The sequence below is a fragment of the Panthera leo genome, chromosome F2 (genome assembly GCF_018350215.1).
Source record: "Panthera leo isolate Ple1 chromosome F2, P.leo_Ple1_pat1.1, whole genome shotgun sequence".
Taxonomy (NCBI): Eukaryota; Metazoa; Chordata; class Mammalia; order Carnivora; family Felidae; genus Panthera; species Panthera leo.
In genome coordinates, this window is record NC_056695.1 from 48,410,318 (window position 1) to 48,424,532 (window position 14,215).

The 14,215-nt window shown below is 51.0% G+C and overlaps 1 long non-coding RNA gene across 2 annotated transcripts in view; it reads right to left on the minus strand.

Moving 5' to 3' along the window:
- The window catches only part of LOC122211121, a 33,879-nt gene extending 22,434 nt beyond the window's left edge, over window positions 1-11,445 (minus strand). For both annotated transcript variants that reach the window (XR_006198509.1, XR_006198508.1), the window contains exon 1: window positions 11,253-11,445. This is a non-coding gene — a long non-coding RNA (uncharacterized LOC122211121). The remainder of the gene's footprint in view (window positions 1-11,252) is intronic.
- Window positions 11,446-14,215: the final 2,770 nt, after the last annotated feature.

Consider the following 14,215-nt stretch of genomic DNA (forward strand, 5'->3'; position numbering starts at 1 on the left):
CCTGCGACCTGACCAGAGAAAGAACAGTCAAGGGGAGGAAGGCAGGCAAGGGACGGGGGAGGGGGAAGGAGAGAGACTTCTGTTTCCATTCCTGCCCGAGGGAAAGAGACTATGGGAATCTGCTGGCGGTGGGCTGGTTTGGCTTCTCGCAGAGGGTGGTGACAGGGAGGGGAATGGCCAGCCAGCACCCCTGCCCCCGGGACCCCAGGACTGTGACCGTGCGAGCGGGCACACAGGAAGCCACTCCAGGCCAGGCGGGTGCTGAGCAGCTGTGGGACTTGGCCCCCATCCCAGCAGTGTCCTTCCCGGAGGTGACGCTTCGAGAAGGAGATTTCCAGAAAAGCTCCGCAGCCCTGCTTCTGGCTGACGTTAGTGCCTCTGGAAGGCTTTGGGCTTGGGGGGACTTCTACCTTAAGGGACGACTGGGGAAAGGATGTCCCTCGCCCAAGTGCTCTGTCCCATTTCTTTGGGGCCCTGTTGACGTGGGAACAGACGACGGTGCGGAGGGGGAAGGCATCCGAACTGGGAGACATCGCGTAAGGAGGGCACCCCATCCTGCAACTGGGGTGCTGCTCCAGAGGCCCTGGGGTATGTGCCCGCTCCCCAAGGTTCCAGACCCCACCTCTCCACTCTGGCCCCTAGAAACCAGCCCCCATGGCCTCCGTGACACACGAAAGGTCTCTTTTCATTCTCCTGACCTCGGGGGTGGGGGAGGGGAGAGAAGTGCCATCAGGGGACACCTACGAATGACCGAATAACCGTGATCTCCATTTCACAAGACTCGGAGGTCAAACATCGTGCCCGAGGTCAACAGCCACACCAGAATTTGAACCCACATCCTGTTCAACACCACGGCTTGCCCTAACTGGGAGGTTCGCGCAGGACCCCCAGTTTAACCTCTGCCTATGTCCTGGTTGGCTGCAAAAACAAAAGAAAACAAAGCCAAAACACACACATGCATAAATCAGTAGGACATCTCTGATGGAAGGAATGTGAATCCTGCTTTTTGTCTTTTCGTAAGGAAAAGACAGAATCGCAGAGCCCTGGTTCACAGAGCTCTGTCAGCTGCCTGTGACCAGGACCTATCGGTTTTTCCAGGAGCATACCCCATCACCACCAGACAGTTCAGACAGGCCCCCCCTTCCCCTGGCTTCTGGGCTGCCCCCCACCACTCCTCTAGTCTCTTTTTCTAGCCAGGGTGGGGCCCCTGGGGCTCATGGCCTCGGGCCCAGAACTTGCCTCGCCTCCTTTCTTGGCAGCTGCTAGCCATCTCTGCAGTTTTTGGCCTAGTAAAACCCTTTTTCTGCCTGCCCAGGGGAGAGTTTTGATTGGCTTCAGCTGGGATGACCTCATCCTCTCCAGAATTTGGGGATGTTCCCATTTTCCACTGCTCCACCTTCCTCCGCCCCCGCCCCAACCCGCCCAGGCTGTGGAATCCCCCAGCCTCACTGGAGAAGGCGAGCATGTGCCCTGGATTCCTGCCCTCTCCCCACCCTAGCGCTCCCGCTCCCCCGGGCTGTCTTTGCTGCCCCCCGGCTTTGCCCCAGCCCCTCCTGCACATTCCCTTGGCCCTCAGATTCTCCTTTCCCCTCCGCGGGCCCCTGCTGTCTTTCCGGGGCTCATGGGAAACTGCATGATTTAAAATAATCATCTTACCCTTGTGCCTGCCTTTTTTGGTCTACATTATCTAATTTAATCTTCACAATGATCCCGTGATATAAGGATTCTCCGGTTTACGGGTGAAGAAGTGGAGACTTAGCTGATGTAACCTACTCAAGACAATCTGTTAGTGTGGATGGGGTCGGGGTCCACACGTAGGTGTGTCTGGCTCCAAGGCCGCGACAGAGGGCTTGTCACATTGAGAGACGCTGCTGGCTGTACTCACACGAGGGATCCTGCCAGCCACACATCTGGCTTCCCTGGAAGGCTCAACAGCAGATCCCATTAGCTCTACCTTCCAAACGTTTCCAAAATCTGGCCACGTCTACCGCAGCCCCTCGGCTGAGCCACCTCTGCCTCCCACCGGAATTTACTGAGATCCCCCACCTAATGGGTCTCCTGCCTTCACCCTCCCTGGCCGTTCTCCACACAGCAGAGTGAACCTTTAAGGTGTTCCCTCTGATCATGTCTCTCCTCTGCTCAGAGCCTTCCAGTGGCTCATGTCTTACTCAGAGTCGATGCCAAAGCCCCCACAGTGGCCTAGAAGGCCCTCCACACCTGCAGTCCCATTATCCCCCCACACATGACCTCTGATTTCACTCCTTACTGTTCTCCCTCTCTGCTGCAGTTCCACCAGCCTCCTTGCTTGTGCTTCAACACGGACAGCAAGCTCCTGCTTCAGGGCCTTTGCACATGCTCTTTCTGCTGTCTGAAAGGCTGACCCTCAAATAGCTTCATGACTCAGTCCCTCACCTCCTTCAGGTTTTGCTAAAATAGCACCTTTTCAGTGACTCTGACCCTATTCGCCTTATCCCCTTTGTCCTGCCCAAACCCTCTCCACTCCCTGCTTTTTCCTCCCTATAGTACCATCACCCAGTGACATTATTTTACTGATTTATTAGGTAATTATTTGCTCCCCCTGCTAGAATGTAAGCTTCATGAGTTTAAACACTTTTCTCTCTTTTTTTTTGAACTGCTATATTTCTAGTGTCTAGAACAGCACTTGGCACATAATAGTTTCTCAATAAATCTTTGTGGAGGAGAGGGAGGGAGAAAGATGTTGGTCAGCTAATTTTGAGTGGCGCAAACAGAAGGGAGTCTGGACAGGCCTCTGAGCATCCTGGCCAGATGCTGGGAAAGCTCAAGTTTGGGGCCCATCCCCCAAATAGAAGTAACCTGTGGACACTTAGTGCTGCTTCTTTGCAGCTTCAGGACCAAACTTTGACTTGAGTCCCTGGAGAGGCCAGTCTCAGGGCAGGCTCTTGGGAAGCAGACTCTGGGATGGGATTGAGTGTGGGGGCTCATGAGGGCGTGCTCTTCAGGGCAACACCCAAGGAAGGGAGGGGCAGGAAGCTGGAGTGACTTGGAAACGTTGAGCTCTGATTTAGGCCCGAGGACAAGCTCGGCAGACACCATGGGACCCTGGAACTAAAATAGCCCCTAAGAATTGCCACGTAGTAGGCTGAAACTCTGGGCCTTTATACCCCAGCCTCAGCCCGTCACCGGCGGGGGGCCTGGCCTCGGCCTCATGATGCTCTCTGCAGGGAGGGCCTCCCCACAGCTGGGGCGGCAAGTGCTTTCTGAAGGGGGGTCCGGGCGCACGGCCGTGCCACTGCAAGACCCTCAGTGAGCGTCTGCCTTATTCACTGACGACCTCACCCACCCGGAGGGGTCCCTGAGACCCCAGAAAGGAGTGAGGTGGATCCCAACATTACCCCAGTCGGGTGTGACGGAGTCCGGAGCTGACCATCTTCTGGCGAGCGAACCAAGACAAAGTCTAAATTGGGGCTATACGGACATTGCTTTTTTAATTAAAAGAAAAAAAAATTGCGGGAGGGGAACACTCCTTCAGTAGAGCAGATGTCCGTCCGTACCTACGTGGAAAAAAAGACTTGAGCCATTGGCGTGGCCCTCCAGGAGAAAGCATAGAAAATAAGAGATTATACTTAGGAAGTCCTCGAAAGTGGTAGGTGGGCTTTGTCCTCTATAGTCACGGGTCCCATGTGATAGATGTGTCCTACAGGAGAGAGGCTGGTAGCCAGGAAGAGCCGGGAAGGAGGCAGCATAGGGTTTGGCTAAGAGCTGGCGTCAGACTGTCTATGGTTTTGAATATCGGCTCTGTAACTCTTTGGAGGGGAGATCTTCAGAGGCGAGTGGACTGAACTGTGTCCGCTTCTCTCCCCCAAGACAGGTCCTAACCCCGGTACAGAGAACGGAGTCTTGTTTGGAAATAGGGTCTTTACAGAGGTAATGGTTCAAATGAGGTCATGAGAGTGGGCCCCAGTTGAATACGACCGCTGTCCTTTTGAAAGGGGAAATTTGGACTCAGGCGCGCACCTGGGGATAATGCTGTCGAAGATGAAGGCAGAGATTGAGATGACGTAACCACAAGCCACAGAACGCCACGGATCGCGGGCAAACGTCGAAAGCTAGGAGAAAGATGCGTGGAACAGGTCCTCCCTCACAGCCCCCAGAACCAGCCCTGCAGGCACCTTGTTCTCAGACTTCCACCCACCAGAACCAGGAGGCAATAAATTGCTGTTAAGGGGCCCGGTTTGTGATGCGTTGTTACGGCAGCTTCAGCAAACCAATATACGGTAAGTTTCTTAAGCTCACGGATTCTGATTCTCTGCTTTCTCACCTATAACACGGGGAGGATACTACCTCTCACAGCTGCAGCAATGACATACGATTAACCATCTCTGTCGTAATTCCAGGCACAGAGGGTGCCCTCTCTATGTCACTGGTGGTGGCTCTTAGGCGTGAGAGCAGCTCATGGCCAAGGTCTTTTCCTCCGCCTGATTTCCCCCAGCCATCCCTTTCTTGTCACGTCCCAGATGAAGAGAGCCTCCCAGCAGCGGGTTCTGTACACTGACTGCGGTCACTTACAGTTACTGCTGCTGGGTGGTCCGCAGGAAGGAAAGGATGGGAAGGCCGGACTTTAGAGCCTGTGGCAGGCTTCCTACGGCCCACGTTAACCCGATGCCGATCCCTGCCTTGTGGCTTTCAGTACGCAGACGTGAAGGAAGGAGAAGTTGCCAGATCAGCCCTTCCAGATATTTAAAATGACTTCCGGGTGCCTGGGTGGCTCAGTTGGTCAAGTGTCCAACTTTGGCTCAGGTCATGATCTTGTGGTCCGTGGATTCAAGCCCCATGGTAGGGTCTGTGCAGACAGCTCAGAGCCTTTAGCCTGCTGCATCAGATTCTCTGTCTCCTTCTCTCTCTGCCCCTCCCCTGCTCACACTCTATCTCTCTCTCTCAAAAATAAATCAACGTTAGGGGCGCCTGGGTGGCTCAGTCAGTTGAGCGTCTGACTTCAGCTCAGTCTGTGATCTCATAGTTCACGGGTTCGAGCCCCACACTGGGTTCTGTGCTGACAGCTCAGAGCCTGGAGCCTGCTTCAGATCCTGTGTCTCCCTCTCTCTCTGCCCCTCCTCCCCTCACACCCTGTCTCTCTCTCTCTCTCTCTCTCTCAAAAATAAGTAAATGTTAAAAAAATTATAAAAAACTTCTTTAAAAGATAAATAAACATTAAAAAATCAAAATTACTTTCAAAAATAAAGAAGCAGGAATGAAATGAAATAATAAATAAAATAAAATAAAATAAATACAAGACTTTCAGTAGAGCATCATTATCGAGAGCAAATAGACACTTAAATCACACCCCTTATGCTCAGCGCTGATCTCCAAGGAGTGATCTTGAACATCCCTGTTTCAGAGAAAGGGAAGTCATGAGACCAAGCATTGCCCCACTTCTAAGGTGGAAAGTGAACATAACTATTGTCAATTAAATGTGTACTGTTTATTATAGCTAACCTACCATGCCTTGCTATGTTATAAAGGTTGTGAAGTTGTGGGTGTTGTTTAATATATGATACACACACTTAAAAGTTCATTGCAGGCTTTTATATAATCAATGTGATGTGTGTATTTTGTAGGGCCTGGAAAATAATTTTACTCTTTTGAATAATTGTGGAGATTTATAGTCACTATGGCATTGGTTTTATGGTATATTTTTTGGCTGTATTTATGATTCATTTGTTTAGGGACCTCCAATTGTAACATTATTCCTTTTGGAAGATTTTCTACTTCTCCTTGACACCTTAAAATGTATCTTTCTTTCCTCTTTGCTTCTACAGCTTGTGTTGTTAATTTTGTATTGTAACAACATCTACCACACCTAAAAGCTTTTACTGGGGAGTGGGGATTGTGAATGCGACATATGCTTATTTTCTTAATTTCAGAAAAGATAGCAGAGTATAAAAAAGCAAATAACGTTTCCCAGAATCACAGCCTCTTAGAATATTTCCTTCTTGTCTTTTTTCTCAATCTGAGCATAAATAAGTAGTTCATGTGTAAGAGGAACAGGGGGGAGTAGAGAGCTGTGTCTGTGGCAAAACTGGGACAGGTGTGGGCTTCTGTAGGGAAGTGGTGGGGCAGCTGCCAGGGGCTGATGCTCTAGAAGGAGTGAGGAACCTTCTGAATGAGGGCTCGTCCCATGGGGACAAGAGGTCAAGCAGATGTCTTTGCCTTAGTGAGTGAGCCCTCGTCATTAAAGAAGGGCCGCATCTGAATATAATAACCTAGCTCAGCCTGAGAGCTCAGAACCTATGGAATCAAGTCTGGGTCATGTGGGGAGGGGGGGTGGGGAGGGGTTCCTGACGTGGTCCAGCCATGTCAGGCATTGCAGAGTTGTTTCACTGAAGAACAGGTCCTAGACCTGCTTCATCATCAGCCTTAGGTGCCCAGCAGGGGTGTGGTACATCTTACACCAGGAAGAGGGGGAAGCGATCATGGAAATCACGTGTTAGCGGCAATGCCTGGACTTAGACATGAGCCCCATGGGAAACACCCATGGGAAACTTCTAGAAACACTTGGTATGAGCTCGCAGAGGCAGATGGGAGGAAGAACATGCAAAACTCAGGTGCCTTTTGCTGCGATGTGTTGCTTCATGACTCTAGCCAGACAGTGAGACCGCTGAGTGCACAGTCATGTCATATTTAACTTGACTCCCGTCACCTAGCTCATTGCTTGCCTGGCATATAGTAAGTGCTCGGGGCATGAAATTTTTGCTGATTAAATATCCTCTTTTAAATATCTTCTTTTTGATCATCTGATTTATGACATGGTTTCCAGGAACATGCTATGGTTAAAAATGGGACTCCCTGACCAGAAAAATGAAGTCAAGATGCTGCTCACAAACTTAGCATCAATGAATCTTGGCATTCCCTTCCCCCAAATTCTCTGGCTCCCAGAAACCCATTACGTTCAGAAGCACTGGGATTAGAAAAATGCTGGAGTTTTCCATCAACGGATGCCCTTGAGCCCTGACACTTTTCCTCATTATTTAAATGGATCTAGGAATAGAAGAGAGACCAGAACCAACCAAGCCACCTCCTCAGATGGACAGGAGCCTGGAGACCTGGCCTTTGTTTTACTGGTGAACTGGGTGTCAGCCATGTGTCTGGCACTGTGCTGGATATCCCAGGGGTTCTAGACAAACAGATCTCAGCCCTTGTCCCTGGGGACTTTGTCACTAGTGAGAGAGATTAACTGTTGCAAAACCTCGGTACCACAGAGCTGTTCAGGGCAGTGTGCAATCAGGGAGCAATAGCACAGATGAAGTGGCCAGAAGGATCTAGTGAGACAGAGACCCTGGGGGGCCAGAGGCAGGAGAAGACTTGGTGAAGAAGGTGGGGAACGAGTGGGCGTGGAGGACAGGGTCATCTTGAGGTTGAGAAGGAAGTCAGCTAGCAGGGTTCCCCTCCAGCTCTACCCTGTCACGCTGTGTGCCCTTAGGTTAGTTATGTCACCTGTCGAAGACTTAGTGCCTATAAAATAGTTCCTACCTCGCAAGGCTGTTGAGGAGTAAACGATATGCACAAGGTGCTTAACAAAGTTCCAGGCACAAGATAAGCACTCAATAAATGTCAGCCATGGCTTTTGTTATCAAGAAGAGTGGGTGAAATTTGGAGACGGCTAGGGATTGGGAGGCCTGACCAAGCTTCTGGAGTAGTTCAGTTCTATTTATTTATTAAGCACCAACTATGTACCAAGCATTGTGCTTGGCTCTGGGGTAGTGGAGACAGGGGCCCTGCCCTTAAAGAACTGACAGGCAAGCTGGATACAACAAATAGGCAACACTCCCTGTTGTGTCCCCCACAATAAAGCAGGGAGTGTGTAGGGTCGGAGGAGGTCATGTGGCCAAGGCTACAGGTAGCCAAGGAGCCCTTTCCCAGGTGGAGGATCTCAGCTGAGATCTGGGTATGAGCAGGAATTAGCCCACGGGTAGAGGAGGGCCGGACAGGAGAAGAAAGGGAGAGTCTTGAGCAAAAGGAAGGACATTTCAATCATCTGGAGAGTTCAGTCCATTCAAGCCGCTACAAGTCAGTTCAGTGTGTCTGGATCCAATTAGATGGGGAGGGAGGGAAACCGGTCACCAGGGCTCTGAGGCCAATGGAGACCCTGAAAGGGAGGGCCATAAACTCACTGGTGCCTTCCGAGGATTACCTTAATGCCCAATGGGAGGAGACAAGGCCAGAGGAGACAGACCATGATATTTTGTGATCATCCAGGTGAGAGACTGGGGTGGCCTCAACTAGGGTGGTGGTGGAAAAGGGGACAAGGGGACACATTCCAGAATTACTTAAGAGCAAAAGTGACGGCAGCTCTTTCTGCCTCATGGGCCCTGCCCCCGTGCTTTAATAAAGCTCACCTTTTTCGCACTGAAAAAAAAAAAAGTGAATCCTGGTCCTTGGGGATCTCCCACTCCCACCACATTTACATCAGGCACGTGAAAGACAGACACGTATAGACCACGCCAGATGAGTAGCAATGGAGGTACACAGGACACTGGAAGGGTACAGGAGAGGGCTCAGCAAAGGCTGACAGACAGGGCCAGGCCACAGGTAGAGGCTCCTGCCAGAGGTGATAGTGGTGGCCTGGGAGCCACTGGGCAGGGTGTGGACTTACGCTCGTCCTCGGGATCCCAGCAGGGTCACACTTGATGGTATGGGTTGTAGGGGCCTTTGGGGAGCCCCCCCCCCCCAGAGGGAAGGTGGGAACGGAAGTGGAGTACAGAAGGAAGCAGCTGCCTGCAGGGTTCATTGGAACGGGCGGGGGTGGGGGGGCGGGGAGTGGGAGCCCAGAAAGGCAGATGTGCTGCTCTGGGCCCAGGGGAGAAAGAGGAGGAGGAGTGAGCAGGAGAAACTTCGCAGGAAGTGACTAGGCTGATGGAGGGAAGGAATCCACTGCGGCTCGGGGCATGAGACTGAAGCTGAGGCCCTGTCCAGACGGTGCGGCCAGAACCAGGGCACTCGGTACCCAGCACAGGGAGGTCAGTGCCACGGCTACCCTTTCCTGGGTGCCTGCTGCCGCCAGACCCAAAGCCTGCAGACGGGCAGACATCGTGACACCATTTCCTCCTCACCACCGCCACCGTCCATGCTGTGGTTCCCCACTTTACGCACGTGGCCACCGTGGTTCAAAGAGGCTAAGAAACTCACCAGGCGCGCAAGTGATGGGAAGCCGTGAATTCAACACAAACCTTGAATGCTGACTATGTGAGGTAGGGTTGAGCATTAAGTCCATGGATGTGTGTAGAGGACATGGAACAGTGCCCGGGACAGAGGGGGCATTTTCCAAGCGTTCCCCGTTATTAATCATGTCGGGACACAGAGTCAGGCCCTGGAGATATTGTGGTTAACAAAACAAGAGATTCCTGCCCCCGTGGACCTTAGCGTCCCGTGAGGAAGACAGATGTAAAGGAAAGATGCAAGAAAACATAACACAGATCACAGGAAGTGCCAGGAAAGAAAATGGACTCTATGTTACAAAGTGCCCAGTTTGACCCCAAAGCCCAGGCCGCTGGACCACGAAGGGCTGAGGCATTAGTGGTCGGGGACTGGTTCTGATGCAGTACGAATCATGGTGGCACCTCCACAGCAGGGTTCCTTTACGGGAAGAAGCAGAGACAGACTAGAGCAGTGGTTTTCAAACTGTTTCAGCTGAGGAACCTTTTATTTAAACAGGAGCGTAAGCATAAGCCAAATCCAATGAGCAAACACAAGCTCCACTGCTCTGACTGAGGGCCGAACTGCCCCCCGGCCCCGTCTGCCTTTCCATTTCCATTCTCCACAGCCCCAGAGGGGCTCCACCAAATTCCCAGCAGGAACGCCACGGGATCATAATAGGACTTAACATTAAATGAGCCCTTACCGACAGCTATCATGACTTACGCTGTCTCATTTCATTTTCTTTTTTTCTTTTTTTTAATTCTTTTTAACGTTTATTTATTATTGAGAGACAGAGCATGAGCATGGGAGGGGCAGAGGGAGGGGAAGACACAGAATCTGAAGCAGGGTCCAGGCTCTAAGCTGTCAGCGCAGAGCCCGACGCGGGGCTCGAACTCACAAACCGCGAGATCATGGGCTGAGCCAAAGTCAGATACTTAACCGACTGAGCCACCCAGGTGCCCCTCATTTCATTTTCCCCATGACCCTATAAAGTCATCTTTTTATAATGAGGAGCCTGAGGCTTAAAGGGGTTGATAACATCAACCAATCAATGGCTGCTTGAAAGAGCTGCTTGGCGGTCACGGTCTGGCGCCTGCCCAGCTGTGTAGCCCATGGCTGCCACCCCCTCACACACACTCACACGTACACACCCACACATACACCCACACATACACCCCGACCACACTTCCTTTCTTTAAATCACAGGTACCCATCTCGCATCCCTGGCCTCGGCTCACGCTTTTCCATTCTTCAGTATGTTAGTCTCTTATTGATTCTGTAACAAATGATCACAAACAGTGGCTTAAAACAACACAAATTGTCTCATACTTCTGAGGATCAGAAGTCTCCAAAGTGGGCCAGCAGGGCTTTGCTCCTTTTGGAGGCTCTAGGGGGAGAATCCATTTCCTTGCCTCTTCCAGCTTCTAGAGGCTTCCTTGGCTTACAGCCCCCTTCCGGCAACGCCATCACTTGACTTCTGCTTCCATCTTCACATCTCTGACTCTGACCCTCCTGCCTCCTTCTTATAAGGCCTCCTGTGATGACATTGTGCCACCCAGATAATCCAGGAGACTCACAGCTCAACTCCTTAATAGAATCACAGGTTTCTTGCCCTGTAAGGTAACACATTCCTACGTTCTGAGGATGTAGACATCTTTGGGGGCCATTATTCAGCCTGTCACACCTCATAACCCCACACTCATTCTTCACACCTGAGCTTCAAGAGCATGTCCTCAAGGAAACTGTGTCTGACAGCCCAGAGGAGACCTTCTGGAGGCGGGGGGTCTCACAGCAGCCTGTGCCTCTGCGTCACGATGCTCGTCAGAGTCACAGTTTAGCGTCTGTTTGGACCTTATTTGATTAAGGCCATGACTCAAGAGTGTGGGGAGCCGCTTGGTTTTTCCATTTGTGTTTTCAACAGAGTCTGGCACACAGAAGTGGCTCGATTAACATTTGCTACATAAATGGATGAACAAATACAGGACCCTACCCGAGGCAAGTAGCAGAGGCAGGATTTGAACTCGTGCAGCCGTTTTACAGAATCCCATCCTGTAAGCCTTGCACCCTCACAGCCTTACCTCGCGCAGGCCTGCCGCGGGGCTCAGGCGCAGGGGGCATGTGAAGTCACCTCCAGGACATCCCACCAGGTCATGTGGCTGGCGGGCCAGACCACGCCTGAACACCTCCAGGGGCACCAGTCTGACGTCAAGTGATTTAGGACATGGGGTGGGGGTAGGGTAAGAGTTCCGTAAGCCCTAGCCACGTGGGACTGGGGGCTACGGAGGGACGGCAGCCGCTGGAGAGGCAGCAGTGGGGGGGTGGCACGAGGCAGGGGCGGAGGGGGAGCCCGTGGGCACGCAAGCGGGAGGAGGGAGAGAGAGCCCAGGGCAGCGCCTCGGGCAGGCCCACGGGGAGAGGCTGAGTGGGGGGGGTGGGGGGGGCGATGCCAGCGAGGAAACGAGCTGTCAGAAACTCGGAGGCGGCGTGGGAAAGTGCAGTGTCATGGAAACCAGGGGAGCGAGCAGGTCCATCCGGGAAGAGGCGGCTGCCGGAGCATCGGCGCCGCAGGGCGGGAGCGGGAGTGGGAGGCCCAGGGCCACCTGTCCTCGCGGGGCAGGCGGGCTCGGTCGACCTTCAGCAGGGTGGTTTCAGCAGAGGGCAGGGGAGCCGGAGGCGGAGGCGGAGGCCTAGCGGCTTGCAGGGTTCCGGAGGCAGCAGCGGACCAGACCGCCCGTTTCCGGATCTGGCAGGGGGAGCGGAGGGCGGTTGCTAGGAGGGGCGGCGGCGGGACGGGAGCGCGCGTGTGGGCGCCTGGAAGCGCCTGGGAGGAAGCAGTGGAGAAGCGAGAAGGAGGGCACGTCGTGGGCGTGCACCCGGCTGGACGGGAGAGTCCGAGCATGAGTCAGCACTCGGGGCGCTCAGTCCGTGAGAGGTGGGAGCCGCCCGGGCACCGAGAGCAGCTCCTGGCTCCCGCCGGGGTCAAACCGGCATCGCGCTTGGGGCGGGGGACCTAAGCTTTTCTCCCTGCAGGTGCGAATTCAGGTTGCTTTAGAGAGGACCCTGGAGACCTGGGGCTCAGGCACCTGAACGCAGAAGCCCAGCATAGCCTCCTGCTCAGAGGCCGAGTGCTCCCCAGGTTCTAGGAGACCTCAGAGGGCCCCACGCCCTGGGCTGGGAGCCTAGTATGAAGCCACTGGGGAGGGACTGGATGGGAGTGTGTAGTACGTCCTGCCCCACTCCTCTAAAAGGTTCTAGAACTGCTCTCCCCAGCCCAAGGGATCTGACAGCCATATTTTGAAGATGTCAGCCCAGTTTTGCACTTTCCACTCCTTTGGCGGGCTGGTGAAGCCTATGGACGTTTTCTCAGGATAAATGCATAAAATATATCAAAATACCAACAACATCTTTCACAGAACTAGAATAAATCTAAGCACAGAAGACCTCGAATGGCCAAAAGGATCTTGAGAAAGAAGAACAAAGCTGACAATATCACAATCCCAGATTTTAAGATATACTACAAAGCTGTAGTAATCAAAATAGTATGGTACTGGCCCCAAAATAGACATATAGATCAATGGAACAGAATAGAAAGCCGAGAAATAAACCCGTGCTTTTATGGTCAATTAACGTAGGACAAAGGAGGCGAGAATATACAATAGGGAAAAGATAATCTCTTCAACAAAAGGTGTTGGGAAAACTGGACAGCTACATGCAAAAGAATGAAACTGGACCACTCTCTTATGCCATACACAAAAATATATTCAAAATGGATCAAAGATCTACATGTTAGATCTGCAACCATAAAAATCCTAGAAGAAAACACAGGCAGCGATTTCTTTGACATTGGCTATAGCAACTTTTTCTAGATAGGTCTCCTCAGGCAAGGGAAACAAAAGCAAAAATATACTATTGGGACTACACCAAAATAGAAAGCTTTTGCACGGCAAAGGAAACCATCAACAAAATGACAAGGCAACCTACTGAATGGGGGAAGAGATTTGCAAATGATATATCCCATAAGGGGTTAAAATACAAAACATATAAAGAAATGATACAACCCAACACCAAACAACAACAACAACAACAACAACAAAATCTTATTAAAAATGGCCAGAAGGCCTGAATAGACATTTTTCCAACGAAGACATACAAATGGCCAACAGACGCATGAAAAGATGCTGAACATCACTCATCATTAAGGAAATGCAAATCGGAACCACAATGAGTATCATCTCACGCCTGTCAGAATGGCTAGAATCAAAGAGATAAGAAATGACAAGTGTTGGTGACAATGTCACCCTCCCCAGCGGTTGTTGGGAGCACAACCGGTGGGAATGCAAATTGGTGCAACCAATTTGGACAACAGGGTGGAGGTTCCTCAAAACATTAAAAATAGAATTACCATATGATCCAAAGAAAATGACAACTCTAATTTGGAAAGATATACACCCCTATTTTATTGCAGCATTATTTACAATAGCCAAGATACAGAAGCAACCTAAGTGTCCATTGATAGATGAATGGAGAAAGACGTGAGATATATAGATTAGATATAGCTACACAGATATAGATATAATGGAATATTACTCAACCACAAAAAAAGAATGAGATCTTGCCATTCACAACCACAAGGATGTACCTAAGAAGGTATAACGCTAAGTGAAAAAGAGAAAGACAAATGCCATGATTTCACTCATGTGAAATTTAAGAAACAAAATAAACAACAAAAAAAGCTGAACAAGAACACAGACTCTTAAATACAGAGAACAGACTGGCGGTTGCCAGAGGGGAGATGGGTTGGGGGGTGGGTAAAATGGATAAAGGCGATTGAGAGTACACTTATGATGAGTACCGAGTACTGCACAGAATTGAGTTATTATATCGTACACCTGAAACTAATATAGCACTGTTAATTATACTTCAATTAAAAAATACTCAAAATGCATAAAACACATGGGATTACAAAAGAAACCAATTACACTGAAAATCAGTTATCACACTATATTTTGAAAATCAAACTTCTAATATCACCACAAATGTG